This window comes from Moschus berezovskii, chromosome 7 (genome assembly GCF_049115385.1).
Source record: "Moschus berezovskii isolate FMDL1 chromosome 7, NW_MosBer_1.0, whole genome shotgun sequence".
NCBI lineage: Eukaryota > Metazoa > Chordata > Mammalia > Artiodactyla > Moschidae > Moschus > Moschus berezovskii.
In genome coordinates this window covers 104,234,195-104,250,917 of record NC_142466.1, presented here as the reverse complement: position 1 = coordinate 104,250,917, position 16,723 = coordinate 104,234,195, and the positions used below count along the sequence as shown (strand labels likewise).

The 16,723-nt window shown below is 40.2% G+C and overlaps 1 protein-coding gene across 1 annotated transcript in view; it reads right to left on the bottom strand.

Annotated features, from left to right (window-relative positions):
- Positions 1–16,723, bottom strand: part of RAD23B (RAD23 nucleotide excision repair protein B) — a 46,727-nt gene that overhangs the window by 29,191 nt on the left and 813 nt on the right. The gene's annotated exons all lie outside the window — the stretch shown is intronic.

Here is a 16,723-nt window from a genome sequence, read left to right as displayed (position 1 = left end):
GTATAAACTGTTTTACCATCTGTTACACAGGTTTTTTTTCTTAAAAGACTTCCTTAGTTGACTTTACAAATCTTTTCAAAATAAATGTTTCAAAAGCAGAAACTATGATTCTCATTATCAAGTTTATGGGTTTACTTCCCACAGAGTAGGAAAGTAAAGAAAAGCTCTCTAATCTAAAAGGTTTAAGAAATAAGGTGGTATTGTCTACAATGATAAAAAGTAAATGTGAATCTCAAAAAGCAAAGTATTTACTTTGAAAGTGGCTAATGTTTCATTATAACCACTTGAGGGAGCTTTATAAAGACCAATTAAAACATAATTTCTGAGTGTGGGTCTGGACATCAGTACTTTGTAAAAGCTTTACAGCTGATTTCAAAGTCTGGCCAAGGCTAAGAGCCACTGTATTACTTAAATGATCTTGAACAAGTTGCCCAGTTTTTCTTAGCATCAGTCTCATCTATAAAGAGGGACTGGAACTTTTTCTTAGCATCAGTCTCATCTATAAAGAGTGACTGGAACGGATGATCTTTATGGTTTTCGATCTCTAAAATTACATGAAGTACTCAGAAAACAAACGTAAACTATTTCCGAAGTAGGGTGGCACAGACAGCGCGCTCAAGATCATAAAACTAAATTTCACTTAATGCCCAAGAATCAAGAGGGAAAAATCTCATTTCTTTCAATTCCCAGAATACTTCTGAAAATTGTACAAGTTGATAGTTCTGAGCTTTACATGGAAAACTGTCATGGATACAAAAGGGAGGGCTCCTCTCCAAATCACACTGTTACTATTAATGTAACTAGTAGCTGAAATCCAAACCCAGATCTTCTGACTCCAAGATTTAGAACAGAGTATTTTGCACATGTCACATAAATCACCCTTGCTATACTTATCATCTTCCCGAAGTGGGTCAGTAGCATCACTGCTGTTCTGTTATTTCCCAAAGTGGAAACCCTTCACAAGACTCTCAACCCACTAAATATACATGATTACGAGAGGGAAAGTAGGACAAACAACAACAACACCCCTCCAATCATTTTATTACTAAATAACACTGCTGCAAAGAAATCAAAACCGTGATTAAAAAATATTAATAACAATGAGGACTATATACATTAATACCTATATGATGTGATTAAAAAAGTAATCACAGACTAACACTAAACATTTATTATTGAAGGAAAACTAAGCGTGTAATTCAAACAGAAATAACAAGACACATACCAAATGCACATAAAACAAATTAAGAGAAATAGTAGAAAGTGGTTCCTGTAGCAATAGAAAAATGGACAAATGACACAGCAGGCAATTCACAATTATACACCCAATAAAAAGAAAAGCTCAACCTCATTAATAACCAGAAGCACAAATTTTAATATCAGATTATCATTAATCCAGTAACAGTCACACTGGAAAAGACTGTCTTGGAATAATTTTTGGTGTTAAGTGTGAAGAGAGGGATATACTTTCAGAATAAGAGTATCAAATGATATAATGTTTTGTGGACAATATGCCAAAATGCCTCAGTGTTTTGGCAGAGGGTGTGTGGGAGTGTGTGTGTAGACTCCACCTGGCAATACCACTTTGGGTCATGCATCAAAGAAAATAGGAGAACTAGACTTTGGAACCAGGTTCACTGACCTGTCCCAGCTTCTGGCGTTATTCCTTTGCTTCAACCCAGTGATCTTCACTTCCAACCCATTTAAGTCATCCGCTCACAGCCATTCAGAACACAGGCTGAATCTCATCATCCCCAAAACGCTCTTCGAAATTATATAAGGGTGCTAATCTCTTCCCACCAACTCTCTCAGTAACTGTTCACCACACCTGGTCTCGCATTTCATTACGACTTTGGTCCCTTGAGCCTCTTAGACAATAATGCCACTGCTTCTATCACTTCCTAACACCACACACTGGTCTGTCTTCCTACTGCACCTACCAGGCAATTTCCACATATGGACCAACACAACTAAATTGTAAGTACTCAAAATTTACTTCAGCCACTCTGTGGTGTCATCCTCTTCTACCGTACTTAGCTAACAAATCTCACCTTTACTACCTAACCAGCTACCTATCCACATTGACAGTCTTCTAAATGTTACTGAAGAAAAAGGAAAGACATCCCCAATCCTTCTGTTCCCCTGGTTAGCCCTCTCCTCCATCCTCCGCGACGTTGTTTCAAATCTGTTCAGTTCAGTTCAGTAGCTCAGTCATGTCTTTGCGACCCCATGAATTACAGCACGCCAGGCCTCCCTGTCCATCACCAACTCCCGGAGTTCACTCAAACTCATGTCCACAGAGCCGGTGATGCCATCCAGCCATCTCATTCTCTGTCGTCCCCTTCTCCTCCCGCCCCCAACCTTTCCCAGCATCAGAGTCTTTTCCAGTGAGTCAACTCGTCGCATGAGGTGGCCAAAGTATTGGAGTTTCAGCTTTCAAATCTGTACTTTCCTCTAAATCTGATTCCCAACACTTGCCCCCTCCTCACAGATGACCACTTTCTACTTCATTCAAGACACAAACACCCCCCCAGGAACTCACACTCTCAACTAGCTGCTTCCAAGCTGACACATGAGGTTTTTTTTTTTTGCATCCAGATTCACCTAATCTCCGTTTTCTTCTCTACTAAATGAAAGGTATCCCTCTCTTCAGGTCTAATTCCTGTTATCCCTCCAGTATTCTCCAGCACCTTGCTAGATTTATTATGTTTCCTATCCCCTCATCCACTTTTATTTTCAACCTCTCCCTCAAGGCCAGTTCATTTCCATTCACATTTAAACAGACCTAATTCTTTTGAACTGTGGTGTTGGAGAAGACTCTTGAGAGTCCCTTATACTGCAAGGAGATCCAACCAGTCCATTCTAAAGGAGATCAATCCTGGATGTTCATTGGAGGGACTGATACTAAAGCTGAAACTGCAATACTTTGGCCACCTCATGCGACGAGTTGACTCACTGGAAAAGACTCTAATGCTGGGAAAGGTTGGGGGCGGGAGGAGAAGGGGACGACGGAGAATGAGATGGCTGGATGGCGTCACCGATTCTGTGGACATGAGTTTGAGTGTACTCCAGGAGTTGGTGATGGACAGGGAGGCCTGGCGTGCTGTGATTCATGGGGTCGCGGAGAGTCGGACACGACTGAGCGACTGAACTGAACTGAACTGACTGAATTCTCAAAAACAACCCCTCCCCCAATCTGTCTCCTGTTAGTTACACTCTCCTCCCCTTAGTCTCAAGCAATTTTCAAAGTTAACTACACATTGCTTTTACTTACTCACAATTGCATACTTATGACTCAAGAATGCAATACAATGCAGACAAACTGAAGCATGGACTTTGTTCTCATTTTGCTGCTTATTTTCTTCAGCAGTGCTACCCTACTGACAGTAAGGTGGCCCTCCCCAGTTCCCCTGAATTTAGCAGCATCAGCACCCGACACGCCTTGATCCTTCTCTCTAGTATTACTTGACCTCTCTGTCACAGATGACAGTACTGACCCATTTCTCCCTTTCACACTGTCTTACTTTGGATTCCGTAACGCTGAACTCTTCCAGTTTTCCTCCTACCTCTGTTCCCTCCATTTTGAAATCCCCTTCCTTGCCCAGACCTTTAAGTGTTACTCAAGGTTATGCTTTTGACTGAATTTTCTTTTACACACTCTTCCAGGATAATCCATCTCATCTACTTCTAGTTTTAAGAACCAATAGGATGTCACCTGTATCTCTAGCCCAGTTCTCCCTTGACCTTCAGTTTTGCACATCCAACTCTACTAGAAAACTTCACCAGGTATCACATAGTCATTTCAATGAGAATGTATTTGCTGAAGGATGGTTTCTAGACTACTTTTAAGTCTTCTCTAACCCAATCAAGCTGAGCACCATTTTGAAACAGCTTATACAGAAAAGCCTTCTTTCCAGATGTTGTGAAGGAGGAAAAGGTAGCAACTCTTGCACATGGCTTCTCCAGGAAAGGTTACATCCAGCAGGGAATGTAGTTACAACTCCTCTAACACAGCCAATAAGAGTCCAAAATGCAGTACTTGAGTGCAACCATTTCCAAGGCAAACTATTCAGTATCACAGTAATTCAAGTCTATGACCCAACCCCTAACACTGAAGAAGCAGAAGTGGAACGGTTCTGTGAAGACCTATAAAACCTTCCAGAACTAACACCAAAAAAGGTGTCCTTTTCATCACAGGGGACTGGAATCCAAAGTAGGAAGTCAAGAGATACCCAGAGTAATAGACAGGCAAGTTTGGCCTTGGAGTACAAAATGAAGGAGGGCAAAGGCTAACAGAGTTTTGCCCAGAGAATGCACTGGTCATAGGAAACACTCTCTTCCAACAACACAAGAGACGACTCTACACATGGACATCACCAGATGGTCAACATCGAAACCAGATGGATTATATTCCTTGCAATTGAAGATGGAGAAGGTCTATACAGTCAGCAAAAAACAAGACCAGGAGCTGACTGTGGCTCAGATCATGAACTCCTTATTGCCAAGTTCAGACTTAGACTGAAGAAAGTAGGGAAAACCAGTAGACCGTTCAGGTATGACCTAAATCCATTCCCTTACAATTATACAGTGGAAGTGAAAGATTCAAGGGATTAGATCTGATAGACAGAAGCCTGAAGAACTGTGGACAGAGGTTTGCAACACTGCACAGGAGGCTGTGATTAAAATCATCCCCAAGAAAAAGAAATTCAAAAAGGCAAAATGTCTGAGGAGGCCTTACAAATAGCTGAGAAAAGAGAAGCGAAAAGCAAAGGAGAAAAGGAAAGATATATTCATCTGAATACAGAGTTCTAAAGAACAGCAAGGAGAGATAAGAAAACCTTCCGCAGTGATCAATGAAAAGAGAAATACAGAACAGAATGGGATAGACTTTAGAACTCTTCAAGAAAATTAGAGATACCAAGGGAACACTTCATGCAAAGATGGGCTCAATAAAGGACGGAAACAGTATGGACCTAACAGAAGCAGAAAATACTAATAAGAGTTGGCAAGAATACGCAGAAGAATGTACAAAAAAATCTTCATGACCCAGATAATCACGACGGTGTGATCACTCACCTAGAGCCAGACATCCTGGAATCTGAAGTCAAGTGGGCCTTAGGAAGCATCATTATGAACAAAGCCAGTGGAGGTGATAGAATTCCAGCTGAGCTATTTCAAATCCTAAAAGATGATGCTGTGAAAGTGCTGCCCTCAGTATGTCAGCAAATTGGGAAAACTCAGCAGTGGCCACAGGACTGGAAAAGGTCAATTTTCATTCTAATCCCAAAGAAAGGCAACGCCACAGAATGTTTAAACTACCACACAATTGCACTCATCTCACACGCTAACAAAGTTATGCTCAAAATTCTCCAAGCCAGGCTTCAACAGTACATGAACCGTGAACTTCCAGATGTTTAAGCTGGATTTAGAAAAGGCAGAGGAACCAGAGATCAAATTGCCAACATCCGCTGGAACATCGAAAAAGCAAGAGAATTCCAGAAAAACATCTACTTCTGCTTCACTGACTACACTAAAGCCTTTGACTGTGTGGATCACAACAAACTGTGGAAAATTCTTCAAGAGATGGGAGTACCAGACCATCTCATCTGCCTCCTGAGAAATCTGTATGCAGGTCAAGAAGCAACAGGTAACTGGACATGGAACAAAAGACTGATTCCAAATAGGAAAAGAAGTACAGCAGTACAGCAAGGCTGTATATTGTCACTCTGCTTATTTAACTGATATGCAGAGTACATCATGTGAAATGTTGGGCTGGAAGAAGTACAAGCTGGAATCAAGATTGCCAGGAGAAATATCAATAACCTCAGATATGCAGGCGACACCACCCTAATGGCAGAAAGTGAAGAGGAAATAAAGAGCCTCTTGATGAAAGTGAAAGAGGAGAGTGAAAAAGTTGGCTAAAAGCTCAACATTCAGAAAACTAAGATCATGGTATCCGGTCCCATCACTTCATGGGAAATAGATGGGGAAACAATGGGAACAGTGAGAGACTGTATTTTCTTGGGCTCCAAAATCACTGCAGATGGTGACTGCAGTCATGAAATTAACAGACACTTGCTCCTTGAAAGAAAAGCTATGATCAACCTAGACAGAATAATAAAAAGCAGAGACATTACTTTGCCAACAAAGGTCCATCTAGTCTAAGCTATGGTTTTTCCAACAGTCATGTATGAATGTGAAAGTTGGACCATAAAGAAAGCTGATCGCCGAAGAATTGATGCTTTTGAACTGTGGTGTTGGAGAAGACTCTTGAGAGTCCCTTGGACTGCAAGGAGATCCAACCAGTCCATTCTAAAGGAGATCAGTCCTGGGTGTTCATTGGAAGGACTGATGCTGAAACTGAAGCTCCAATACTTTGGCCACCTGATGCAAAGAACTGACTCACTGGGAAAGACCCTGATGCTGGGAAAGATTGAGGGCAGGAGGAGAAGGGGACGGACAGAGGATGAAATAGTTGGATGGCATCACCGACTCAATGGACATGAGTTTGAGCAAGTTCTGGGAGTTACTGAAGGACAGGAAAGCCTGGCATGCTGCAGTCCACGGGGTAACAAAGAGTAAGACATGGCTGAGCAATTGAACTGAACTGAACTGTGCTGAGCCCCGTGTCAATGCTTCCAGTAAGTCATCTCAAAAGGATGGGCCTAATACTAAGCACTACGATCAGAGTAAACAACAAGTTTCTCCTGGTTGAAGCAGAGATATGGAACTATACTTTCATTTTGCTGCTTATTTCCCCCTAGATAAAGGATGGTAGTTTATCACTGATTAGAGACAGAATATGGTTCAGACTCAAGAAATCCATTTTTTTCTAGCCACATACTTCTCTTTTATGAAATCATGCGTTTTTAAAAGAAAAACATACTCAACATCTTCTACTAAACATAGCTAACATCACTTTTTTTACCCAAAAGGGAGACAATCATAATAATTTATTGAAAAAAGCCAACACGAAAGCAGATCAGTTATCCTTTTGATCCCATTCCGTTCTGAGGTAGTTGTCTCTCACTTCTCCAATATTCCTTACGTTAAATCCAGTGATTCCAACTTATCATCTAACTACTTTCCAATGTGAACACTATATTGTATCCCATGACACTACATTAGCTCAGGCCAACCACCATTAAAAGTAGTTATTTCCACGAATTTAAGTTGCATGTTTCAGATATAAAAGTAATGTCTTTTAAATCTTATCTCCATAGTAGTATGATGTTTTGCAAGTCAGTCTTCCTACACATCACCTAGTTCATTGGTGCCACATACTTACCATGTGTCAGGCAGTGTACAAACAGCCTCATAATATTTAACTCATTTACTCTGTGTTAGATCTCTATTTGAATCCTGGCTGGTTATTCAGACATACTTATAAGACAGACTTAGTATTTGAAAACAACAAATACGGTTGAGATTTGTGAACATTGATGCAGGCATTTTTGAGGCAATCTGCCATCCTTTGACCCAAAAATTCCACCTCTAAGAATCAATACTAAAGGGATGTTCACAGAAATACTTCAAAGATACATGAACAAAATATGTGTAGTACATTACTTATTGTAATATTGCAAACAACCCTTAATATCCATCAATGGTGAAACGGTAAAATACATTATTGCTCATGCATACAGCTGTATAGTTATGCAACACAATAAGAACAGTGACTAAATAAATTCACAGAATGCACATACATTAAAATGACTGGAAGAAATATTTACAATTATCTTTAAGAGACAAAAGCAATGGATTTTTAAATACATAGTGTTGTTGTTTTTATGTATTATATGCACACATTTTTCTGAGAAAAAAAAAAAAAAGACAAGCAGCATATACAGAATTCAACAGTGGTTACTTAGACCAGGGGCCTAAAGCCTTTGCTCTTTACTTTATACACTTTATTTACTATAACAAGTCTCGATTGTGTTTAGTAACGAGGGGAAATTTAAGTAGTTTAAAAGAAAAAACACCTCATTGCACCCTCTTTCAACCATTACTAATATTACACAAGAATACACCGCAATTTATGAGATCTCACTAAAGCAGAAAATTCTGGATAGTAGTTCTAACACTACATAGCCTAGCAAATTAAAAAATTAGTAACAGCAAATAAGTTTTAGCCATTAACCGTTATGTAGGTGTTAGTCGCTTAATCGAGTCTGACTTTGCAACCCCATGAACTGTAGCCTGCCAGGCTCCTCTGTCCATGGAATTCTCTGAAAAGAGTACTGGAATGTGTTGCCATTCCCTTCTCCAGGGTTATCTTCCCAATCCAGGGACTGAACCTGGGTCTCCCACATTGTAGGCAGATTCCTTACCATCTGAACCACCAGGGAAGCTCCCATTAGCAAAAGGAAACAGAGACCTAAAGTAAAATATGTTTACAAAAGGATTTCATACATTTACTCGATGGGCAAAACTTTTTCCTTTTTGGTTTCCTTGAGCGGTTTCCTTCCATTTGAGAAACTGGTGCAGGCACCAAAGAGTATTTCCTGAATCTTTTCCACAAAGCAGGTTTCAGGTAATTCTAAAAACAGAACTGATTATGAAAATGTCAGCTGACATTAATGCAAAAGGAAAAATCTTCCCACTGGACCAGAGGAATGAAAAAATGTGGCACAATCTTTTTTTTTTTAACTGAAAAACTAATTCAGATTACAGTATTAACAATGTGTGGATAACAGTAAACAAAGGCAGTAACCCTAATTCTCAAGTTAGGGTTATGATCTAAAAGTTACTATTTTAAGTATAATTTGAAATTCATAATCCAGTCTCCCCCAACAGAAACTATGATAATTAGGCTCCTAAAGCCAAAGTACTGAAAATGTTAGTCGCTCAGTTGTGTTCAACTCTGCAACTGAGAGCTGTTGAACTGTAGCCTGCCAGGCTCCTCTGTCCGTGGAATTCTCCAGGCAAGAATACTGGAGTGGGCAGCCATTCCCTTCTGCACGGGAATCTTCCCAACTTGGGGATTGAATCTGGGTCTCCAGCATTGCAGGCAGACTTTTTACTGTCTGAGCCATCAGGGAAGCCCCTGGTAACCAACAGCAGCTACTAATTTCTTTTCAAATAAAAAAAGCCTATCTATTTATGCCAGTTTAATCTACTCTACAATATTATAAATACATTCCTAACAGTATGGTCTCATCAAGATCAAAACAGACACAGACTTTGAAGACAGTAAAGCAGAACCTCCCAAATTACTTGTAAATTTTAAAGTTTCTACAAAGGCAGAGAACGGATCTAATACATGACAAAAAAAAAGCCACCCACCTAATACAACCAGACATGCAGAGGACAGGAGAGAGGGAGAGACAACTGTTATCCACCTGCTGAAGCACCAAGGACCTATTCATACATGTTAGTCATTTGCAGCTGGTCTACTTCCTCTGCTGGAATAGGTATGTATAATGTTAAAGGGTTTATAAAGTTCATTCCACTATAAAATTAGCTGTCAGAGAGCCAAATACAAGGAATGTATTTATCCAAACTTACAGGGAACAGACGTTGTGGTGTCCTTCAGCAGGATTCACTGTTCTATACCAAGTTTAAATTTATAACATTTCTTTCCAAAAGCAACAGAAATTTTATACACTATCAAATAATCTCAATTTCCAAGCCTAAAATGGTAGAATACTGCTCTCAACACTGAAGTTGCTGACTACATCAAGCTGAGAAAATAAGGATATCTCACACAAACCATGTTCAAAATGGACAGTGAAAACACTGATCACAATGAATGGAAAAGTGATAAAACCAGGATTTGTTTTTTTAAAAATTGCATAGATTTCTGATTACACAATTTACCCAAATTTTCAGATTCATGATCTCATCTGATTTTCACAGCAACTCTACAAGGAAAGCAGATAAATTACTATTACTCCCATTTTACCCATGAGAAAACAGATTTAAGTACTATACCACACTCAAAGATACAAGGCAACTACAAGTGGGAAAATGCTCTCCTCTAGCTTAGGAACAGTATGATGTATTTGAAAGAGCAAGATGTTAAAAAAAAAAAAAAGCAAAGAGATTCAAGAGCTACTCCTAAGTTCTGCTGTAAGGAAGAGGGGGAAACGGGACAGTAGACAAATGTGGAGACAAGGGAGGGCTTTATTAAAACAAGGACAATGTTAAGATAACTCCAGGAATGGAAAAATCACTGATGAAGAAAAGGAGAACTGATGGCGTGATGCCCTTTATAAATGAGAGTTTAGGATGGTGTGGCAAAGTGAAGGAACTGGCCTTAGATAGCACTATCCACAATACTCAGCTATCTCCACAATAAAGAGAGGCTCTCAGGTAGGGAGCTGTGCTAGGATCTTGAGTAAGTTCTGTCCTGACAGTTTCTATATTCTCAATAAAATCTCAAACCTAGGGTCATCAACTGAAAATAGAGTGGAGATGATGAAATCTGTCTATGACACCAGAAAAATGAATTGACTAGTAAAATGTATGACTGACAGTACGAAGGGCTTGAGGATAATTATTGTTCAGGAATTTTGAGACAAGGAGCCCACGTGTTCAGTTTCGAGTAGAACAGGTGCAAGCACAAGCGCAGACTTAATCGTATTTGGGGTTTTTCAAACAAGAACAACAGAGTGAGAGGGGTTGTTGTCAAGCACGGTCACTAAGCACAGTGTGTTATCTCAAACTCACATAACCTTCAAAACAGTCCTGAAAGGTTAGTGTTTCTGTGGCTGTATTCTCAGTTTTACTGATGAGGAAACAGGCACAAAACTGGGTAACTTGCCAAAGGTCACATCACATGGCAAGTGCCACAGCCAGGATTGGAAGTTAGGCAGCCTGGCTCAAGAGCACTTGACCCTTGCAAGGGAGTGATTATAACCACTGGCTCTATTTTAGCTGGGCAAAAGTGGAAGCAATAACACGTGGGGAGGGCCAGAGAAAAGCCGCATGGATCAAATGGATTGTAAATCTCATAAGAAATGGAAACAGAGGAAAGTTAAAGTGAGGTACCAAAAACAGATTACTGTGGACAAGAGGAAGAGTTACAGTTACTTGCTGTGATAAGAGCTAGTCACCACTCCTGGGTCTGAATAAATGATTTAAGTAGAAGGAAAGATCACCAGATGTGCAATTAATGAATTGAGATCAGACTGTGGGCAAGACCATCGTTCAAAGTGAAACTACCAAGGCCATTGACTGTGACCCCAGACAAGTTACTTATCATGCTGGTCTCCAATTCTTCTTTTTAAAACACACATTATCACATATTTAACAATGCCCACCACAGGCTGTGACTCGGAATTATTCAACTGTTTTCACGTGTCTCCCATGCATTCCTCAATTCACTCAAATCTAACTTCTGGCCCCATCGCTTCAAGGAGACTACTCGCCCGGGTCACTTATGACCTCCAAGTTGCCAAAACCGAAAGTCATGTTCCTTGTTTTCATCTTACTTTTTTGCAAGTAGCAGATACACTTGACCCTTTCCTTGTCTTTGAAACTTTTTTCTTCTCTTGGATTCTTCCTACTTCAAAAGTTGCTCCTTGACTGCCTGACCTCTCCACTCCTCAGTCTTCACATGGTACAGCACCCCAGGTTTCAGTCCTAAGCCCCATTCCATTCCATTCTCACCAAGGTTCCTCCATTCTAGTAGCATATAAGGGATAATTTAGGCACTTGGGATCAATTTCATCAAGAATGGGCACTGAAAAAGGTTGAGACAAGATGATCTCATCCATTCCCATGGACTGAGGTCAAACATAACCTGTGGCTTGTCATGGCTCTAACCTCAGCCCAAACTTCCCTTTGGAATTGAAATTCACAGCAAATCTCCTTGTCATTTCCACCTGAATGTTTAGTAGGCATCTTAAATGTAAGCCTTTGAGCTGCCACCCCAACCCCTAAACCTGCTCCTCTCCCAACCCTCCATGTCTCAGGAAAGAACATGGTGTTCACACAAGTTATACAATTAAAACCTACACTAAATCTTCTGATTTCTCAACTTCCCCCACTCCAACCCATCATCAGCTCTACACTTCTAATCATCTCTCAAATCCCTCCAACTCTCTTTACACTTCTACTCTTACTTCCCTGGTCAAAGCTTCACTCCCCAAACTGTGTGTAAGCCTCACTGCTCTTCGTACTATCTGTTCTCCAGACAGCAAAGTAACCTTTCCAAATCATAAAAGAAATATTTTTTCTGCTCTGCTTAAAAGCCCCCAAAGGCTTCCTATTTTACAATGAAAATCTCCAGCTTATCACAAAGCCCTACAGGCCCTGGCCTCTTGCCTAACTAATCCCTCACCTCTCTTTCCCCTCACCTACTAGAACAACAAAACAGGCCTTTTTTGATTCCCAAAGCACACTCTTGAAACTCTTTCCCTAAAGAAAACACTCTCCCCATCTCTGAGTGCTTATTATTCAGATCTCAGTTTAAATGTCACCTTATTCAGAAAGGTCTTCTGTGACCAGTCAATTTAAAAGTAGCCACCTAGTCATGCACTATCACATTACCTCACCCTATTTCAAATCTCTACATAACTCTTACCATTATCTGGTTTTGAAAACTTGTTTTTCAACTGATTAATCCCACCATGACACAGGACCTGACGTTTTTAGTAAGTATTCAACCACTATTAAATAAATTAACATGCAAAGATTGAGGGATCACTGACTGGGCAATTCACCAAAAAATGTATTTAGTTCATTCAAAAGATCTTTACCAAATTCTTGTTGCTGTTGTTCAGTCTCTAAGTCATATCTGACTCTTTGCAACCCAATGGACTGTAGGCTCCTCTGTCCATGGGATTTCCCAGGCAAGGATACTGCAAGGGGTTGCCATTTCCTTCTCCAGGGGATCTTCCCGACCCAGGAACTGAACCCGCATCAGCTGGATTGGCAGATGGATTCTCTACCACTGAGCCACCTGGAAAGCTCCCTTAAATGCTTCCTGTGTGCTAAGTACAGAAACAGCAAAGGTCTGATACAAGCCATACCAGGTTTCCCAGGTACCTCCAGTATTTTGTTTTACCAAAATGCCAAGAAACCTTAGTTTTACCTCTGTGATATAGTATTTTAATACGTTAACTACTTAAAGGTTTTAATAATCTGGGAAACTTCCATAATAAGGCACTAACTTCAGCACAACTCTAATACAATTAGTCACAATGGGAACAATGTGCTAAAAAATGTTGGCTGCTGCTGCTAAGTCGCTTCAGTCGTGTCCGACTCTGTGTGACCCCATAGATGGCAGCCCACCAGGTTCCCCCGTCCCTGGGATTCTCCAGGCAAGAACACTGGAGTGGGTTGCCACTGCCTTCTCCAATGCATGAAAGTGAAGTCGCTCAGTTGTGTCCGACTCTTAGCAACCCCAGGGACTGCAGCCCACCAGGCTCCTCCATCCATGGGATTTTCCAGGTAAGAGTACTGGAGTGGGGTGCCATTGCCTTCTCCGAAAAAATGTTGGCTAGTAAATCTTATATACAAAACTAGTACTCAAGCAGTATTTTGCAGCACAGATGCATCACAAAGTGAGATAATTCTTTGCAGATTACTGTACAGAACATCAAATACACTGTCTATACTAATTGAAACCACTGTACTTTAGCAACTGTCTTATCAAAAACTTCCAATGTATACACATAGTTTTGTTGTGACTTATGTAGTATTTCAGCTTGTGCATTTAACGCCTCACCTCAAACTTACTGTTGTTTTTCCCCAGTTACTTTATGAGGAGATGAATTATTATTGTAACAATAAAAAGACTTTTGTAATGGTTAACACTAAAGGCAGTGCAAGGCAATGGTCAAGTAAATGGTACAAAATGGCAACATTAAGAAAGTTTCACTGGTTTTATAAAAAAAAGCCAGGGGAGGACTTTGAACATTCAAAAACTAAAGCAAATACTAACACCTTAAAATCAAATCCTCTTGCTTTTTCTGCTGTGTCCGTCTCCTGCGCTGTAGCCTCGGACTGAGCTAAGACTGTGTGAATACGGCGCCCCTTTAAGAGCCTCAGACCGTGCCTCCCGAGCCCCTGCCTTCCTCTGGCTCTGCCAGTCAAAGCTTACTGAACACTCACTTGTTCAGCAAATCAGTCACTCCCGTGGCTCCTCTTCTCTCAGTCCTTTCACTCATTTTTGCTCCTACTCCTCTCAAGCTCACAAGAGTTTCTACACCAGCCACTTCAAGTTACTTAAGTAATTTAAGGTTCCTTAGTTACTTCTAGGTAAAAAAATCAAACCTCTGAGTGGCCAATATAGACCACTATCTGTTCAATTTATGTGAATCTCCCTAAAAGTCTCACTAAATTCCTATTTTTTCCCCTTTATTTTAGATTTATTTTCCTAATATCCTTGGCTATCTAGTTTTGACAAACAGGATACTTACAGTCTGCCAATAATTATATAATTTTCATTGCTTCTTTTCTTACTGGAATGCTCTCAAATACATTAAAAATAAAGGTTAATTTAAAAATCACTATAAAGATGCAATTAAAATAGCTCTAACGTTTTCCCCATTTCTGAAATTTAAGTCCATTAAAGTAAAAACCCACAAGTCATTTTAAAGTAAATGTTCCAGAATATCCCGATTAAATGTTTTCATTTCTTGTCCCAGACTAACAATGTTAGGTTTTACATTTATATCAACAGCAACACAATTATACTTCGACGAACAGCAACAAAAAACTGAGAAGCAACTGTAACTAAGCTTTCTGAAAATCTGTCTCCAGAAGTATGTTTATAACTCATATAAATAAACTGGAAAAGAGCAACATAGCTAATTATCTATACAAACACAAATAGTAACATACCTAATTATCTATACAAACACAATACTGAATGAATGCATAAAATGCCTAAAGAGCAATACAAATCTAGAACATATATATTTCAGTAGAGCTGTAGAAAGTCACTGCATATCTTCAATAAACCCAGAAATATAAAACACACACACACACACAAACAAACCGCAATACCTTTAGGTTTCAATAATTCTGGAACTAATTGTGACTACCAGTTGGTAAAGTTCCTGCAGCACCAACATTACAAAAATCTAAAGTCAATAGCTATTTTATGGAAAACTTTGGCTGAAAACATTACACAGCTGCATTTTCGCTTCCATCCTTTAACTTATAAGTACACAATAAGCACTAAAGGAATATTCAAGAATTTGATTTGCTAGTCAATTTTGAGGACACTGAATTTCTCATCGAAACCTGGTATCTCTTGCACCTTTTAAGAATTTATCATGTAGTATATTTACACATATAATTAAGTACCTTGAATTAAAATCATTTTGTGCCAAAATTTCAAAAAGCTTGGGAATTACATTTTTAAATAATTCAAGATGTAGAAAACTTCCTCACTCAAAGGTACCCATTGATTAATAATCGATTCCATTTACTGACCACCAATTAAATACTATTTAATCTTCACATCTTTGTAAAACAGGTACATAGCACATTAAGTTAGAGCGGCAAATGGGAGCTCAGGTTTATTTAATTAACCAACACCAAGTAGTCACGTATGGATGTGAGAGATGGACTATAAAGAAAGTTGAGCGCCGAAGAATTGATGCTTTTGAACTGTGGTGTTGAAGAAGATTCTTTAGAGTCCCTTAGACTGCAAGGAAATCAAACCAGTCCATCCTGAAGGAAATCAGACCTGAATATCAGTGGATGGATTGATGCTGAAGCTGAAACTCCAATACTTGGCCACCTGATGCGAAGAAATGACTCATCGGAAAACACCCTGATGCTGGGAAAGATTGAAGGCGGGAGAAGGGGACGACAGAGGATGAGATGGTTTGATGGCATCACCAACTCAACGGACATGAGTTTAAATGAGTAAGCTCCGGGAGCTGGTGATGGGCAGGGAGGCCTGGCATGCTGCGGTCCATAGGATCGCAGAGTCGGACACGACTAAGCGACTGAACTGAACTGAACTGAAGGTCCCCGACATCGACCAAAATCGAATCAATTATTTTGAAAAATAGACAGGCAGAAAGTTTCTGCTGTAAATACAGCAGTGTGACAACCTCAAAGGTGTAGAGACTCACACTTCCAGAACACAAGAAGTAAGTTTACACTGAATGGCAATTTTTAGATCTTGGCATAAAGTTGTACTGATTTCAACACAGTGGCTTTTTGCAGTCACAAATACAGAGGATGACATGAGAATTTAGCACGTGAAGTTCTAGTCGTTCAAAGGTTTACAGAAGAGACTCAGAGTTTTTATTTTCTTTATTTCTCCTCTGAAAGGCTATTATTTGGGGGTTGGGTGCAGACTTCCGACTCCTACAATTTCAAGGCTTCCAACACAGGGAACTCGCTAATTTGGAGTTAAGTTTGCGCCTGGATTTATTGGAAGAGCTCTAATGCAACAATCTTCACCACCAAAAAGGCCTCAAAGTGCAATCTACGTATGGGTGTGGGCTGGGTGGCGGGAGAACTGCAGCGAAAACGATTCAAGATTTATGTAAATAAAAGGGTCACCAATTCTGCGGCGAAGAGGGCAAAAAATGCATTTTCACCATCCCTGACACTCGCACTCTGCGGCTGACGGAACCTGATACCATTTTATTTAGGGCTCGTTATCTCCAGTTACCACCTCCAAGACCTCAGCGCCTAACCAGGTCCACGCAGGGATAGTGGCGACGCCGACCTCTCCGTCCCTAACCGGTGCACCCACACCCGGGAGTCCAGCTCCACCGCCCAGGCCACCCTGACCTCCCCTCCCCCT